General features: G+C 39.5%; 1 protein-coding gene across 1 annotated transcript in view; it reads right to left on the minus strand.

The window, feature by feature from the left end:
• The window catches only part of CDH8 (cadherin 8), a 244,333-nt gene that overhangs the window by 153,071 nt on the left and 74,963 nt on the right, over positions 1–16,299 (minus strand). The window lies entirely within an intron of this gene.

Here is a 16,299-nt window from a genome sequence, read left to right on the forward strand (position 1 = left end):
ACCCCCCCACCCCGCCTTTCACCCGGTAAGCACACAACTTTTCCACAAACCGTGGAGCCACCGGTCCCCCGGAGCCGTGGCAGGCGCCCGCACCGCCAACTCCGAGCCGGGGCATTTCCCTCAGGCCGGGCGGGAAGGGCGCGGGGGCGGGCGCGAGGCGGCACCCGCTGAGGGCGGGGGGAGCCCGGGGGGAGCGAGGCTGGGCTCCGAGCCGCGGGGCCACCGGGGAGGCGCCCTCCGGGGCCGGGACGTGCCGGGAGCCGGAGCGCCGCGGGGGCAGAGGGCGCGGGAGAGCAGCCCCCCCGTCCTCGGAGGCAATGCCCGCCACGAAGCGGGGGCCGGGAGACGGGCACAGCGGGCCGGGATCGGGGCTGCGGCGCGGGGAGGCCGGACCCCGGGGCGGGCTGCGGAGGGGCAAGGAGCGGGCGGGAGGGGCAGGAGGCAGCTGTGCATCTCCGTGACAGGCGCCGCGGGAGAGACAGTCGGACACTCCGGGGACAGGGAGGGCATCCTTTAAAAACCCTTTGCCAAACAAGCCCCAAAGAACGTCAGGCATTTAAATTTTCTCCTGTACTGTTTTAAAGCAAGCAAATTATAAGCAGGAGCCTGAACCAGCCCAACCGCAGACCAGAGCCAGGACCTCCACCCAGCAAGCGACGGCTGAAGGGCAACCGCGGTACAGTAAGTTGTTGACCATCGCCCAGTTTCCAGATCCTCTGTATGACTGGCGGCGCTGGTCCCTGCACAGCCCCAGCGTGTGAAGCGCTGGAGAGCGGCGGAGGGACCCTGAGCACTGAGTGCCCTCCACTGCCTGTGACTTTAAAGAGCTGAAGGTTGCTCATCCCTTGTGCGGGCTCGGCAGGGGTGCGGGCAGGGGTGCGGGCAGGGCTGACGGCAGCCTGTCCCCGCCGAGGGCAGCCAGCCAGCCCTCTGCCAGAGGTCACAGCAGCCCCTCTGCCCACCTCCTTTATCAGTTGAGTTTGAGTTTTCTTCCTTTTTATGCTGCATCTATTATATATTAGCAGAGTAAATGTATTAGATTTAATAATTACATCATAGCTCTAAATATTACCACCACCTATATTTTTTCCCCAAGTTTAGTGTTTACCAACAGAGGAGGGGTCATTATTATGCTAGGAGCACAAGGTATAGACATGGCCAGGTGCAGACGACAACTCTTAAAATGGAGGATTGATTCAACACTTAACTAGTGCTGTTGTGGAAGCTTAAGTGCCCTCAGTTCCATCTTCATTCTCCAACTTCCCTTGACCAGTATTATGTTGTGTTTAAGACAAGCATTCAGGGTGCTTCGGTATTATTAAAGCTGGTTCGTTGCTCAATTCTATTTTTAAATGGCTGTTAAACTCATTGATATAATCTGAAAACCTTTTAACCTTAAGTAAAAAATAAGGTGACTACATTGTTGAAGATCTGTCTAGGATTACAGAAATCCTATATAGTAAGAATACCATATAATTTAGTTTCATGATTGTTAATCTTATTTTTCATGCTGATACTACGTGTGCATGCACGCATGTAAGACAGTGAAAGTAACCTGCATGTGGAGCTCTTATGTGCTTCACTTTAACTAAATGCAAGTTATTGCAGATAACAGGTGCATTTCTTCTTGCACAAATATTTATTCTGAAGTGTCTCAAACTCATCAGAATGTCGCATAATGTACCCAGAATTTGACATTTTTCAAGGGCAATGAAGAAACATCTATTTCTTTGCTTCCCTCAGCCCAAAAGTTTACTTTCCAAGCTGTGAACCTGCGATGATTCCTTGGAGAAGGATGGATATAAAATACACAATACTTGAAGCAGGCAGAGAGCCTTGAGGGAAATACAAAACACTTTGCAGTGCAATAGATAACATCAGAAATGTGGCTTCCCTTTACCTGGGGTTCCACTGAGGCAAAGGGTATTTTTCTCCCTCATCCTCCCACCAACTGAACAGCACAGTAAGACTATAGATACTGTCACAAGGAAACATGAGGATGTTTAGCTCGTCTTTACTCCTGGTAATTAATGAAAGTTTTCAAACTTTTTTCTTTTTTTAAGAACTTACTCTCTTCTTACTTTCAGTAAGTACTTGCACACCTTGTTTTCATTTCTATTAAAAATACCCGATGGAAGCAACCAAGAGTAAAAATTCTCACTAATAAGAATGGGTTAGAGCCCTTGTGCCTGTGCTTTAAACAGGCAGTACAGTTATGAGTGGGAAGAAAGGTTGTACCTCCAAGTACAGCTTAAAAGTTTAGTTTTTGTTTTGATTTCAACCTTTGACTTTTGCCATTTGTTCTATGTGACCTTTCTTGCAGTTGGAAATTACTGGGGCAAATGCTGTGCTCTTTCATCCTCAAGTTGTTGTAGGAGAGGGTGGTAAGTGTCTTGTTAAAATGGATTATGTCATCCATGGATTCCCCTGCTGGAAAGCCTTTCAGATGATAGAGTAAGGCTTGACAGGAATAAGTCTACAGATTATTATATTTAATTTAAAAATAATCTTAGAATAGCAAAGGAACATTTGCAATTTTCTGCATTATACCCAAATTGAATGATATTTATCATAGTGAGATCTATATATACACACACACAATATCACATAGCACTGATGAGTATGCTGGCTAAAAATTGTTTCCTCTTAAATACCTTAAATACATATTACAAGGAAGATACTTCTAAGTGGTCATTTAATTTTTTTAAGCAAAAATCAGCTCTGACTCCAACTGAAATGGGATCAAGATTTACTTTAATAACTGTAGTGAAGAAAAAAAATAATCTGCAAAATGTGACTGAATGCATCCTGGAATTCAATTTTTAATATTAAATCTTTGTACGAGAAAAAAAAATACAGAGAAGCTTCACAAAATGCATTGGTTTGGAGGGGGGTGGGGGTGGTTTTGAATTTTTTTTTTTCTTTTTTCTGTGTCTTTTTGTTGTAGGGATTTTTGTTTCTATTTTTGGTTGGAGGATTTTTGTTTTGGTCTGATTGTGGCTGATAAGAGTGAAAAAAATTAACCTCTTTTTGGAAGAGAACCTGGAGATTTTCTTTCATATTACTTTGCTTTTATGAATAAGAAGGATTAGAACCCCAATGTGACTTCTCATTCTTATACATACTGGAAATATCTGACTATCATCTAAAAATGTGTGGCATAATGAAATTGAAGCATCTTTTCACCCTTTCGTATTTCTGTGAAAACAGTTGTTGATTATCATGTAATTCTTTGTTCCTCCACATTGCACAGCAGTGCAATAAGCTGTTTTCTGAAGACAGAGAACTTAGACCTTACTGCTTAAAAATATTCAACAGAAGTGACTCGAAATGAGCTCTTAAGGGGCAACTCAATCACAGTACAGCCTTACAAGGGCTGCTGCTGATGTAAGTGTTGAGCGTCATCTCATTTAAATAACAATGCAAAAGTCAGGAACTTGAAATGTGTGGGGCAAGAGTGAAGGAAAGCATACCTGGAAAAGAAACCACTGTGTTAATTCCTCATATTCAGATTTTATTCCATCAGATCACCCAGTAATGAGATATTTCACTCAAAGTATCAGTAGCCGATTTCAGTTTTTAATACACAATATAGGGCCTGATCCAAAATTACTTGAGGTTAATGAGTCCAGTGTGAACTACTTGATCAAGATAAATGCAAGCTACTTTTGCTCACAGAGATTACCACTGACATGCCACTTCGAAGTAATATTAATAAAATTAATAACTGATTTGAAAGTTACTAAAGCAAGTTTACATAATGGGGTATAACTTACCATTATTCTGTTAAAGCTTTAAATTCAATGCTGTTTTCTCAGGCAACATCCAAATGCTCTACCTAGTTTGTACCTTTTGCTCAAGTTATGTGAGGGATTATTCCTAAATTTAAATTGCTTTGAAAGCCTAGCATTGACATTCCATAAACTAAGAAATAAGACGACTTAAGTCCAGAACCTTTCTGAATAAAATATGTGCTTTTATCATTCACTATGCCAGTACAGAAATATAATTACCTTTAGAATATAGGTTCTTATCACTATCTTGCAACCTTTAAAACCTGCTTGTATACAGTTACATTAAAAATAATGATCTGCTATGTTTGGGAAGTCACTAAGACATCTGTAACTTGAAAAAAATTCCATTATATAATGCTTACAACTGATATTATAGATTAAAACAAAGGAGAGGATACAAATGGTCCATGAGATAAAGGTGTAATGTTTGGGATAGGGGTTTTTTTTTGGGGGGGGGGGGGGGGGGGGGGGTTTGTTGTGTGGTGGTTTGGGGGGGGGGGGGTGTGTTGATTTTTTGTTGTTTGGGGTTTTTTTGTATTGACAAAAACTCATGGTTTCATTTTAACAGGTAAAGCTAGAAACGCTGAGAAACTTAAGTGAAGAATTTGCAAAGGAATGCCAAATCTCTTTATAGAGATCAAAACCAGTTAAAATTCAATATCCAACACTGGAACAGAAAGCTTGAAAAAAACGTCACGGAAGAAAGAGCAGACCATAAAGCAGTGGCATCCATAAGTGACAAAAATGATTCTCAATCACCTAAAAATACTTGCTTTTCAGTCTGGCCTTCTGTGAAAGATGTCTAATCAAAGTCCATTCCCTTGTTACTTGATACATAAGAAACAAATGCATTCATTTTGACCAAGGTACTTTTGCTTTGATAGGACAAACACATTCTTATAACCGTGGAAATTCCATTTCCAGCCAATGGACTGTCAAACTGAAATAAAGGTTTAACCCAATAGCAGCACTGGGCCTTTGGGCCCTTAGCAAATCCTTTTCCCATCCCAGAATTACTTCATTTAGTAAAATAAAACATAACTAGCTCTGAGCCCCCTTCACTCTAGAGATTTTAAAATATAAAAACCCCAACTACTAGTTTGTGTACCATATGCACCAATGATATTATGGAGTGCATAAAAATAACACCACATTATCGGGTTTTATTATTCCTTGAGTACTGTTTGCAATCTTGATTAGTTGCTGTCAGGTTGGCTATTAGAAGAACAAATCTTTCTTTTGTACATCAAACACTAAGATAAAGACAAAAGAAAATTATATCAAGCAAGGCAATCAACTTTTTTTGTACAATAATGTTCTGGATAGAATTTGGAAAGTGAATCTTATGCTTTTAGTTTTCAATATGCCTTGTGAATATAGGTAACTGGATCCGTTTCGGTAGCTGTGCAAATATTGTTTGCTCTACCTCAAGTGCCCTCTAGTGTGCAGTAATTAAGCAGGTTAAAATAATTCTTTTTTTCCCCTTTTTCCTAACAGCCACTCTTCTAAATCCCAAAGTAATGCGTAACACTGCTTTTCTTCTCAGAGGAAAGAGAAATTCAGTGTTCACTGCATTAATTGTGTGGATATAAATGAATTATCTCCTCTATGTAAAACCAAATCACCCCCTTTGCTGTCAAGTTTTTATTCTCAGAGGTATTAGTTAAATAAAGCCCAATAATTCTTCCAGACATTGTGCAAATGCTGTTGAGACACAAACAGTTTTCAGTGTTATCAGAATCAAAACAACAGTCTTCTCTATCTGCAAAAGGAAATTAACATTCATCAGCAAACCACAACCCTAGAATAAGATTTAAAAACAAAATCCCTAATTATGCTTCTAGAGTTTTGTTGGTTGGTTGTGGGTTGTTGTGTTTTGGGGGGTTTTTAATATATTTTTTTAAAGTGCTGGACACCACCGATAATCCTAGTTTTGAAAGTTATTTTTAGCTATTCTAGGCAAACAGAATTACCCTCTAAAAATACACACTAATTTGTGAAAAATGGAAGTACTCTTACATAGACACCGATATCCCATTCTTTATCAGCAAGTGATTGAATGAGGCCACAATGAAAGTACTTTTTGTCACCAGTTTAGAAAATAAGTAATTCTACATGAATAATACAAAAAAAAAAAATAAATAATGAGGCACACAATGTAACAAGTTCTGTGTTCTCATCTGTCCTTAACAGCAGAATTAATCTGTCCTGTTACACTGATATGCTTGGTCAAAATTCTGACTTTATTTGGCTGGACAAGTTGTGTCATGTCTGTCAGTGATAGGAAGTTCTGTAGAATGCTCCTTTTTGGCTGCAGGAGGCCATGCATGCAGCCAGGCAGTTATAGCTGTTTAACTGCCACATCAGCAGGACAGAAGGTGGCTGCCTGATAATAGATAAAGAAGAAAGGGAGGATGGGAAGAGAGAGGATGTTGGGAGGTATAGTCTGGAGAGGTGAAATTACCAGGTGCAGCTCTAAGAACAAAGAATGAAAAATATCAGTAAATGTACCTGCATGAGGTAGTAGTTTAGCTTATTAAACCATACTTCTAAGGGACTCTCCTGTATTTAAAAAAAGCAGACTTAACACTTGAGTTACCCAACCTAACTTTCTCCACTGCACAAATGAGTTAATTTTGGAGGGGAACCACTGAAGACTTTTCCCCATTCCTCATTTCATTGTGGTCTGCTTTCAGACCCAAGTATTAACTTTTAAGCAGGATTTACCATAAAATTCCATGATAATAGCAAGCTTAAGCATACTCTAAATAAAATGGGTTTTTAGTGGACTTCTAACCGGGAGCTGAGGTAAGAGGGATGGGTGGATCCCAGGAGAGATGAAATGCTTGCGTATGCTAGGGATGTGCTACAAGGTGAGAGAATTGAATCTTTTATGAGCTGTAAAACCAGTAGGACTTCTATAAGCGGAAAGAGTCATCATCCCTGTGTCTGAGCTAGGGTTGTGGTTGTAGGGTTGTGGTTTCCAAGTGAGGTGCTGAGAGAAGCCAACAAGATTGTTTCCTGTTTGCTAGCTTAGATTCTTCCCTGGGTAGCATACTGGCTCTTTTGAATGCTATTTTTTGTAACATAACTATTCCTCATGCATTCCTTAGAGAATATAGTTTTCTAAAGCATATGGCATACATATGAGTCTAACAGAATAGAAAGCTAAACATCACAGTACGCCAATACACAGTTTTCTAACACTTAACAGCCTATTTTAATCTATCTGAATAGCCACACTGCACCCAGTCAATGTGATGGCAGCAATGTTAACAACTAGATTTATCCCAGAAACAATACCAGAAAAGACATTCTCATACTTTAGAGCAAGTACAGACCTAATGTACCTGTTAGTAGAGGCTAGATAGGTCTTGGTGGTGATTTGGGAAAATAAACTGCATTCACAGAATCATTCAGGTTGGAAAAGACCCTTGGGATCATCGAGTCCAACCATCTGCCCTACTCTACAAAGTTCTCCGCTACACCACATCCCCCAACAGCCCATCCAAACGACCCTTAAAGACATGCAGGGATGGTGACCCCACCACCTCCCTGGGCAGCTTATTCCACTGTCTGACCACTCTTTCTGTGAAAAATTTTTTCCTAATGTCCAGTCTAAACCTCCCCTGTTGCAGTTTAAAGCCATTCCCTCTTGTTCTATCGCTGTGAGAAGAGACCAGCACCAACCTCTCTACAATGTCCTTTCAGGTAGTTGTAGAGAGTGATGAGGTCTCCCCTCAGCCTTCTCTTCCTCAAACTAAACAGTCCCAGCTCCTTCAATCGCTCCTCATAGGATTTATTCTCCAGGCCCTTCACCAGCTTCATTGCCCCTCCTCTGCACTCGCTCCAGCACCTCGATATCTCTCTCGTATTGAGGTGCCCAAAACTGGACACAATACTCAAGGTGTGGCCTCACCAGTGCAGAGTACAGGGGGACTATCACCTCCCTACTTCTGCTGGTCACACTATTTCTAATACAAGCCAGGATGCCGTTGGCTTTCTTGGCCACCTGGGCACACTGCCAGCTCATGTTCAGCTGCTTGTCAATTAGAACTCCCAGATCCTTCTCTTCCAGACAGCTCTCCAGCCACACCTCCCCAAGCCTGTAGCGATGCATGGGGTTGTTGTGGCCCAAGCGCAGGACCTGGCACTTGGCCTGTTGAAACTCATCCCGTTAACGTTGGCCCACCGATCCAACCTATCCAAGTCTCTCTGTAGAGCCTCCCTATCCTCATACAGATTGATCCTCCTGCTTAACTTGGTGTAATCTGCGAATTTACTGATGATACACTCCATGTCCTTATTGAGATCATCAATAAAGATGTTGAACAGAAATGGTCCCAACACCAAGCCCTGAGGAACACCACTTGTGACCAGCCACCAGCTGGATTTAGCTCCACTGACCACCACTCTCTGGGACCGTCCATCCAGCCAGCGCTTGATCCAGCAGACCGTACGTTTATCCAGGCCATGAGCAGTCAGTTTTTCTATGAGAATTCACTACCATCAGATTTAAGTAAGCTTACCCAGCCTGTGTTCAGCCCTCATCATTACAGTGCAGTGATATGGGTGAACTGCTATTACAGCAGTAGCAAAATATACCTGCTATGGACAATGGTATAACATATTGAAAGGAAAAAGCCATTCAGTGGCAAGGATACCTCCTTATCATAAAATGGCTAACTTAAATCAACAGCATTCTGTTACCTCTGTTCTGAACAAGAAATCTCTTAAGTTTAGACCAGCTCTTCGTGAAGGTGCCTTCCTTAACTAGAGTAGAAATAGCATACTTTAGGTTCATGTGAAGATGACAATGATAGCAAGTAGACAAACTAAAAAGGTAGCTGTGGTTACTAATAGAAGCAAAAAAAAAAGTAGCAGGTTTCAGCATATACTACCGGAAGAAACTCCCAAGAAAGGTAGTTTTGCATACCCCATAACCCAAATCTAATAGCAGCACAAGCTGAAATTTGGCTGCTAGTCCAAATTGTATTTGCTTTTCCATTCTGAATGCAGTGACAGATTAGGAGTATATGCTTATTTCAAAGTACTTTTCTCCAGAGATTTCTGTTTTGTTTCTTTATTTAATTAAGCAGTTAAGTCAACATATTGCTCATAAAGTGATTTTTTCAGCAACTGCTGACATTGTAGTTTGGCAGACTGATTGGGGGGGGAAGAGGTAAAACTTATGGTGCATATGTAACAAATATTGTTAATGAAGGAGAATATAAATCATTTGAATCCCCAGGACTTAATGCTGAAGTACTTTTCTTTTTCAGTAAGTAGCTAAAAAGCAGAGTACGTAGAGGAAGAATCATTTTACCAAAAAGAACTAGTTTTAATGCCAGAAATTTAGTGAATCAAGTAAATACCTCCTGAAATATGTATTCTACATTCATTTAAGAACATTGATAGGTGGTATTTATTGTCAAATACTAGTAAAATCAAGTAATTAAGTATCTGAGACTGAGATGCTGGAAATAATGTCTCCCACAGGAAACATGAAAATGATGTGGCTAATAGTTCTGTTATTTGTTGATCCTCAGCTTCTTTGCAAGCCCTTTGAAGTAAAGGGACAGTAGTAAAAGGCTGTTCTCCAAGAATTACTTGAGTCAAATAAGCCAGTGGTGGCATAACTGTAGGAACAGTTGGGCCTGATTCACTAATCTGTTAATTTCACTAATTCCAGTTTAACGCTGGAGTAAGACTGTGGTAAAAGATGACCCATATTTTTATTTAAATTAAAATCTCTAATATTCATCAAATATTTATAAGAATATATAACAAATAATTGTGGCAAACACTGCATAATAAAGATGAAAGGGAAATTAACCTTGTGAATTTTAAAGCTGAAGAATAAAGACCATTACATTAATAAGACTTAATTATATCATTAAATATTTAAAATTATGTCCTCTAATAAATGTTTTTATTTAACATATTTCTTTTTTATCTATTACTTTAGTAAAATGCCTTTAAGATATGAACAAAAACCCAGCAGAGCTCTCTATTTTTTTTTTTATAGCCATGCAATTATAGAAAAAGCGAGAAGGGAGCCATATGTTACCTCTTCAGCTCAAGGTCAGCTTTCAGGACAGAAAAATCTGTACTTCCACAAGCCTCAACTCCCTGCCTGGATGGGCTGGTGAGGGGCTGCATCTTTCCTAAGCTTTTCTTGTCAGTTACTCTTTTCTCTTTCTAGAACTAGCTTTGCTCTATCTGTGCTAATGATCTACATTATGCTAGCACAAATAAAGCTTATTGCCATCCATGTTTCTAGCATTCCATGTAACATCTAACCCTATTAAAAAGGTTAGAGAGGACAGCGTGTTCAAAGATGAGCTTGTAGCCTGCACTGACAAGTCCTCCCTTGCCATCACTGACAGAACACAGGTATAAAAGCAACGGCTGGAAACTATCAGGAAATCTTCAGGGAAGACAGCACCTTGCAAGTAAGAGAAAGGGTCAGTTTGTTTGGAAAGGATTGGAGGGCACAAGCTTTGCAAGGACTGTGACCCACCTCATCATCCCTGTGTCTATGTCAAGTTCTTTTCCTTACATTAATTTATCTCAGCTTATTCCCTCCAGACATTTACATTTACTCTAAAGAGAAATCCAAGGAAGAATTACAGCAAAACACTGCTGAATCAAACCAAATGCCAGGCAACAGTTCAAGCCACAAGGTTATAATCCTACCAGAAAGAAATCTCCTTCTTCAGAACACCTCCAAAACTTTTAATGTCTCCCTCTAATTATGGCACTTCAAAGTAACATTCATGCCTCTCCAGTATGCTCTGGTTGTTCTTTCTGCCTTAACTGTACATATCAACGACACACACCCAGGTAGCCTGCATGTCTCAGCTTTCCACTGAAAAACTGCACTTACATGCACTTGCAGAAACACTGATTAAAATCAAATGGCAAACACTAGCAAATCAAATCTAACTCATCAGCATTTCAGATTTATCAGAGGCTACAATTAATGATGCTTTAGTGGAAATTCTCTTCATTTAGAAGCACACAAATATGAGGCCCTATCTGGTTAGCTATTGTGCTTTTTCCAGTTAAGTCATTCTTTCTGTTTACCACAGTAATACTCTGATTTATTCCCCACAAATTCTTGTTTATTTTTGTAATATTCTTTTGACTTGTCTTCTGTAGATTGTGTGTTTTGTTGCTATGATTGTCTTCCCACTACCCCTCACCATTTCCCACTCATCTATCCGTCATCACCCATACTGTAATTACAGAAATGTTATTTGCTGGTAGACAGATGCATAGGGTTGCTGGCAGGAGTACTACCATTATGCAGTGCAAATACTGTGCAGAATATTAAATAATCATATGAATCGAATCTTAGTGAAAGAGTATTCTTGAGACATCAAAAAGATTGAACTAAGTCTGGTTTGCTTGTTTACACATTGGACAACTCATCTGAAACTAGGTAACATCTATTTACATTTGGCATCTAAGAGTGCACTGAAGATAAAGTCTTCTAATTAACATGCATGATGCTGCAAATATAAACTGGGATAAACACATATTCCATTATGTATAGCTGCCACTTACATTGTTACAGTATTCTTTTCAGTGCACAAGTAAAACAATGTTACAAAGCAAACAAGCACTGAGCTTTTATTTCAGTACCTGCCTAATAAACAATCTCCTGGAAATAAGGTATGACATTATTTGGAATAGTTACCAAAGAAAAAAAAAAGCAAGTTTCCCGGCAGTATCATATCCTACCCACTTCATTTAACTAAGGCTCAAAAGGCAGCAGAAATAACATGTGAGCTTCCACTAGTGCTATGTTTTACTTTGCCTTAAAAAGTTTCCACAAATAAGGCATCTGTTTCTAACTGACAAGGTTCAGAAGAGTGAAAAGTGACACTATGCTTACAAATAAAAAGCTTAATCCGTGGACCAAATAAGGAATAAAATACATACTATAGGTCCAAACAGATCACCACTGGAACATAAGGTAAAGCAGTCTTCCTAGGCACACGTACAAACCAGCACAGTTAAACACTGAAAATCCCCTGGCAATTGCTTATCAGCTGTATCACCACTAAAATTTCACCTGTGTGAATGTTTCAGTGATATAGAGTAGCATGTATGGTCTAAAAGGTTCCATCACCGTATCTTCCTTCCACATTGGTTAGGTTGACAAAGAAAATGTGAAGATACTGCCAGCAGAGAAAGGAATGCTGGAACCACAGAGTTAAAGATGCTTTCCCATGGTAATTTTGCTTTTCCTTTTCACTGCAGTGGAAGTGGACAATTCTCAGCAGCATACCCCAAGTGCTCTTTCCTCCCAAGTCCCCTGGCCTGATACACATGTGTGCTCGTATAGGGGTCAATGTGCACATGTGCTTACACAGACTGCTTATACCATAGAAGTTTACAAATGCTCAGTACAGCGTAAGATCTCTTCTGAAAAGTCAGTGACTAGTGTCATCGAGAGGAAGACAGGATTTATCATTTGCTTTATAGTTCAGCCCAGACATGCCTGGACAGGTGTATGGCCTTCACACTAAGCTCTCTGTTAAAAGAGTCTTCCGACAGACTTTTAGTCTCTGCACCACAGTTCACTGCACACCCTTACCCTGAGTTGTCTCATATATAATTTAAATGTTTAATGCAAAGTAAAGCTAATGTTAACAATACATAGTTTTGAAGACTGACAGTATAATGCTTTGTTTCCTAAAGGAATAACTGGAGTGATCCATAAGCAAATATAAACTCAAGTAACACCATCTGAACAGATATAAATTGTGCTCATCCTTGAGAAATCTTAAGAGTGCATGCATCCCTTCCTCCTTCTCAATTAGGCAAAGTGCAATTTACTGTGTGGTTTTCTTTCAGATGAGGTATTAAAAGCTGCAGTGCACTCTATTCTGTATTGGTATTAATGATACCTTTGGAACTGTGATGTCTTTGATACATATTGTGCACTGCTGACTGATGGCTCTTTCTAGGCTAGAAAGGTCTTAGCAGGTTTGCGTGGGCTGAGAGTGGAGGCTACAAGAATATTCTGAAGTTGAGGATTTTAAATTAATATAAAGTATCATATCATTAAAGCTGAGATAGTAATATCCTCTAAAGTCACCCTAAACTTTCTTTGTCCATGCAGGAAATTATTAGATACTATCCTACCTTAATTCTGGATATTCTTTATTGCTATTCATTCTCAGAGTCGGTGGATGAGAGTCCACACAAGCAAGAGCAGGGAGAGCAGGATCATCTCTTTGTGTACATTCTCTTGCGTACTTGCTTCAAGGGCCCCCAAATTCTTTTATAAATGCTCAGAAGCAGCAATTTTGGTAATTGTATGACTAATATCTTCATTATCAGAAAGTGGTATCTTTCACATACAACAAATAGAGATGATACTAAAATCAACACTGAAAAAAGGATTTAGAAAAGGAGAATTTATTTATCAAAGGGAAAAAGATAAACTTAGATTAATTTGTGGCATGTCTTTCTTAACCCACGTTATAACCTGCTGTTTCTAGTAAACATACATTAAACAACAACTTGCAAATTGATTCTACACTTTGTCTTTTTTTACCATACTAGTAATACTTAAAATAATTTTGCAGAAGAGAAGACTTGTGTTCTGCTATAAGATTTTAATTATGCTATCTGAAGTGTGAGCAGTGGTTAAGAGCACAAAAGGTTGGAGACCAAAGAAAAAATTTGGCTGGGGTAGGAAATCAGATGGTTGTTAGGAACTGGAAGCTATGAACATCTCAGCTGGTTAGTGATCAATGCAATTTCTAGCAGAGAGCTGTTTGCTCTGCAAAACCACTTTTGCACTAGCATTGAGCATCAGTCATCTTGGCAGTCTCAGAGAGGAAAAGGACTCTGGACTGCTGGCTGAACTCCTCGGTCTGAGGAACAGCCTCTTGAGGTCAGGTTTGAGAAACACCAGCAGGGCAACACAGGAAACAATCAGTGCTGCTGCCCACGCTGAATCTGTTCTATGAATAGACAACTTCATTCTCTAGGCTTGTCAATCCGTCACCAAGAAAAAAAATAGAAAGGAAAATTAAAAGGTTATGATGTTATCTTCTCCAAAAATAGGACTTCAGTCATCCTGGAGAAGTGCTGTGCTTGGATATTTTCACTCAGGTTCTGCAGTCTGCTGACATCTCCCTGCTGTCACCAGTACTGAGCTTCCTTTTGGTACTGCTAAAGGTCACAGAGCATCAGGGAGGTGGAGGGATACCTCCACTTAAATGACCATAGGAAAATGTCTTCAGGATTAATGTGAAGTAGAAAGAACTGAAACAGTATTTTTATGTTTCTCTTTGCTGTTTAGACAACAGTAAAGCAAGTAATGACTTCTGTTATTCAGCATTGTCCCAAGTCTATCAAAGACCAAAGGTTAGTTCATAAAAAAGAATGCTGCAGACTGATCTAGTCATTCAGGTAGCCTAGTTTATTATATTTCTGAGCTAACAGGGAAAAGGATCAAAGATTGCAAGACCAGAAAAGACTAGTGGAAAACAATCTAAGGAAAAAGAAAACCAGCCAGTAAGTCTCAAATATTACCTTTGAGAATTAAGAGAAATTAGTGAATGTCACTATCCACTTTACTTGGAAAGAAAGAATTCAACAGCATCAATATAATTTGGAAGAAAATCCTCTCATATGAAAGCAAAGTAAGAGACTAATTCAGTTCTCAAGGCAAAGTAGAGGACAGTAATGGTAAGTCTGACCCTGGAAGGTGCTAAACGCCACATGGTAGCCTACAAGCATAGAGTGCTCAGCACTTCTGAGGGTCAAGCCTTTGGCACTCTGGCATTTGAGATTCAGTCTCTCTATAGATTAGGATTGATCTTCCCTGTCTCTGGATAAAAAAAAATAAACAAACTGTAACCTTGAAATTGTCATCCAAACCTGGAGTCCAGCCAAAATAGCAGAGACAGAATCCCCTTGAGAAGCAGAACAGCAACCCCAGAGGTCACTATTGATGCAAATAGAAACAGTAGATTTTGATGTAGTAAGGATTTGCGTAATTTCATTTTTATTCAGAAACTAAAAGTGTAATCACTTTTTTTCTTTTCCTCTGAAATGCAGAAACGCATCCGTTTCCATTTAAACACAAATACTCAGCAGGTATCTTAATACTCTTTTGGAACTGAAAATGTACAAAGGCATGTTTGAAAGCAGTACAGTTATAGAAGACAACATTTTACTCCATGGCAATAGGCTAGTGTTTTGCTACCCTCTTTGTTGTTTTTGGGAACAGAAGGAGTTGGCAGCACCCTCAAAGCTGTACAGAGGAAGCAAGCCATATTCAAGCTAGGAATGGCACCAGTCAACTCTCCAGAAAGAGGGATAAAAAAGTGGTCAAGCTTGTAAAACAAATAAGTTGAGATTCTGGAGTGTTTTTTTGCTTTAGGTGAGGCAATATTCTGAGTTCAAATTAATAAAGAACTCAAGCATGTTGTAGGTTCTGTTTCCTCTAAAGCCCAAAACTCTACTTCAGATTCACCAAAACTGAGGAAAGCAAAGACCATAGAATGATATTTCAAATGTTTATGCTTAAACATAGCTCATAGCAATGTGTTCATTGCATATGATTTCCTTACTTTTAATGGGGCAACACACAGCAGACACTAAGCAAATGTACAACTGTACAGAAAGATGCACCCTCGATTTCTAGTAAGTTAACCAAAGCTAAAATTCCAGACATTTAAACTTCAGACTGGCAGAATACCAGTCTAAAAATAAGAAAAACAGGGAAGTAAATGGGAAACCATGCAATAGTGTACATTGTATATAAAAACAGCTGCCAAAAAAAGTAAATCAAGACGCCCTCAAAGATTCAGCCAAGGGAGGAGTACTATATAAATAGGAATAAACAGAGAGAAGCAAGTGTTTTGAAGGGAAGTGCAAAGAATTTGATTGCTCTATCAGTGACGACTTTGGTTACACATTTGCATTTTATTATCTAATATTTATCACTTTTGACGGTCACAGGTGTTCCTACTTCAAAAAGATTTTAGCAAATGCCCCTAACTGTGTGACATCTGGATACTGTCATCACACTAACAAGAGGTAACTTTTGCCACTAGGCTCTGCTCTGGCAGATGTGCTTTTACTGCCACTGTTCATTTCCTTCCCTGTTAAAATGCAAAACATTAGCTTTTACTTACAAATAGACATAACCTGTTCTTTTCTACACCATGAAGTTAGATCTTTGTATACTGTTAGTCTAATGAAAAAAAGATTAAAGAGAAAAAAGTTTTACTTGCTAGAATACTGGGTCAGATTCTCAAGTAATATAGAAGTTAAAGGCCACGGAACTATTATGATGACACTTTTTGTTAAATATCTTTAGCATGTTTTCCATGTTGTTGAAAGAATGTTTAATAAAAAAAACAACTCGGGAATGAAATAGAAAGTTTTCTGTAAACCTGCAGAGAGAACAAGCTGCTCAGGCACTCCTAAGGGCCTGTGGAGGCATGCCCTGGGGACCTCACATCTTTCT

Source organism: Strix aluco, chromosome 14 (assembly GCF_031877795.1).
Source record: "Strix aluco isolate bStrAlu1 chromosome 14, bStrAlu1.hap1, whole genome shotgun sequence".
In the NCBI taxonomy this organism is placed as follows: domain Eukaryota; kingdom Metazoa; phylum Chordata; class Aves; order Strigiformes; family Strigidae; genus Strix; species Strix aluco.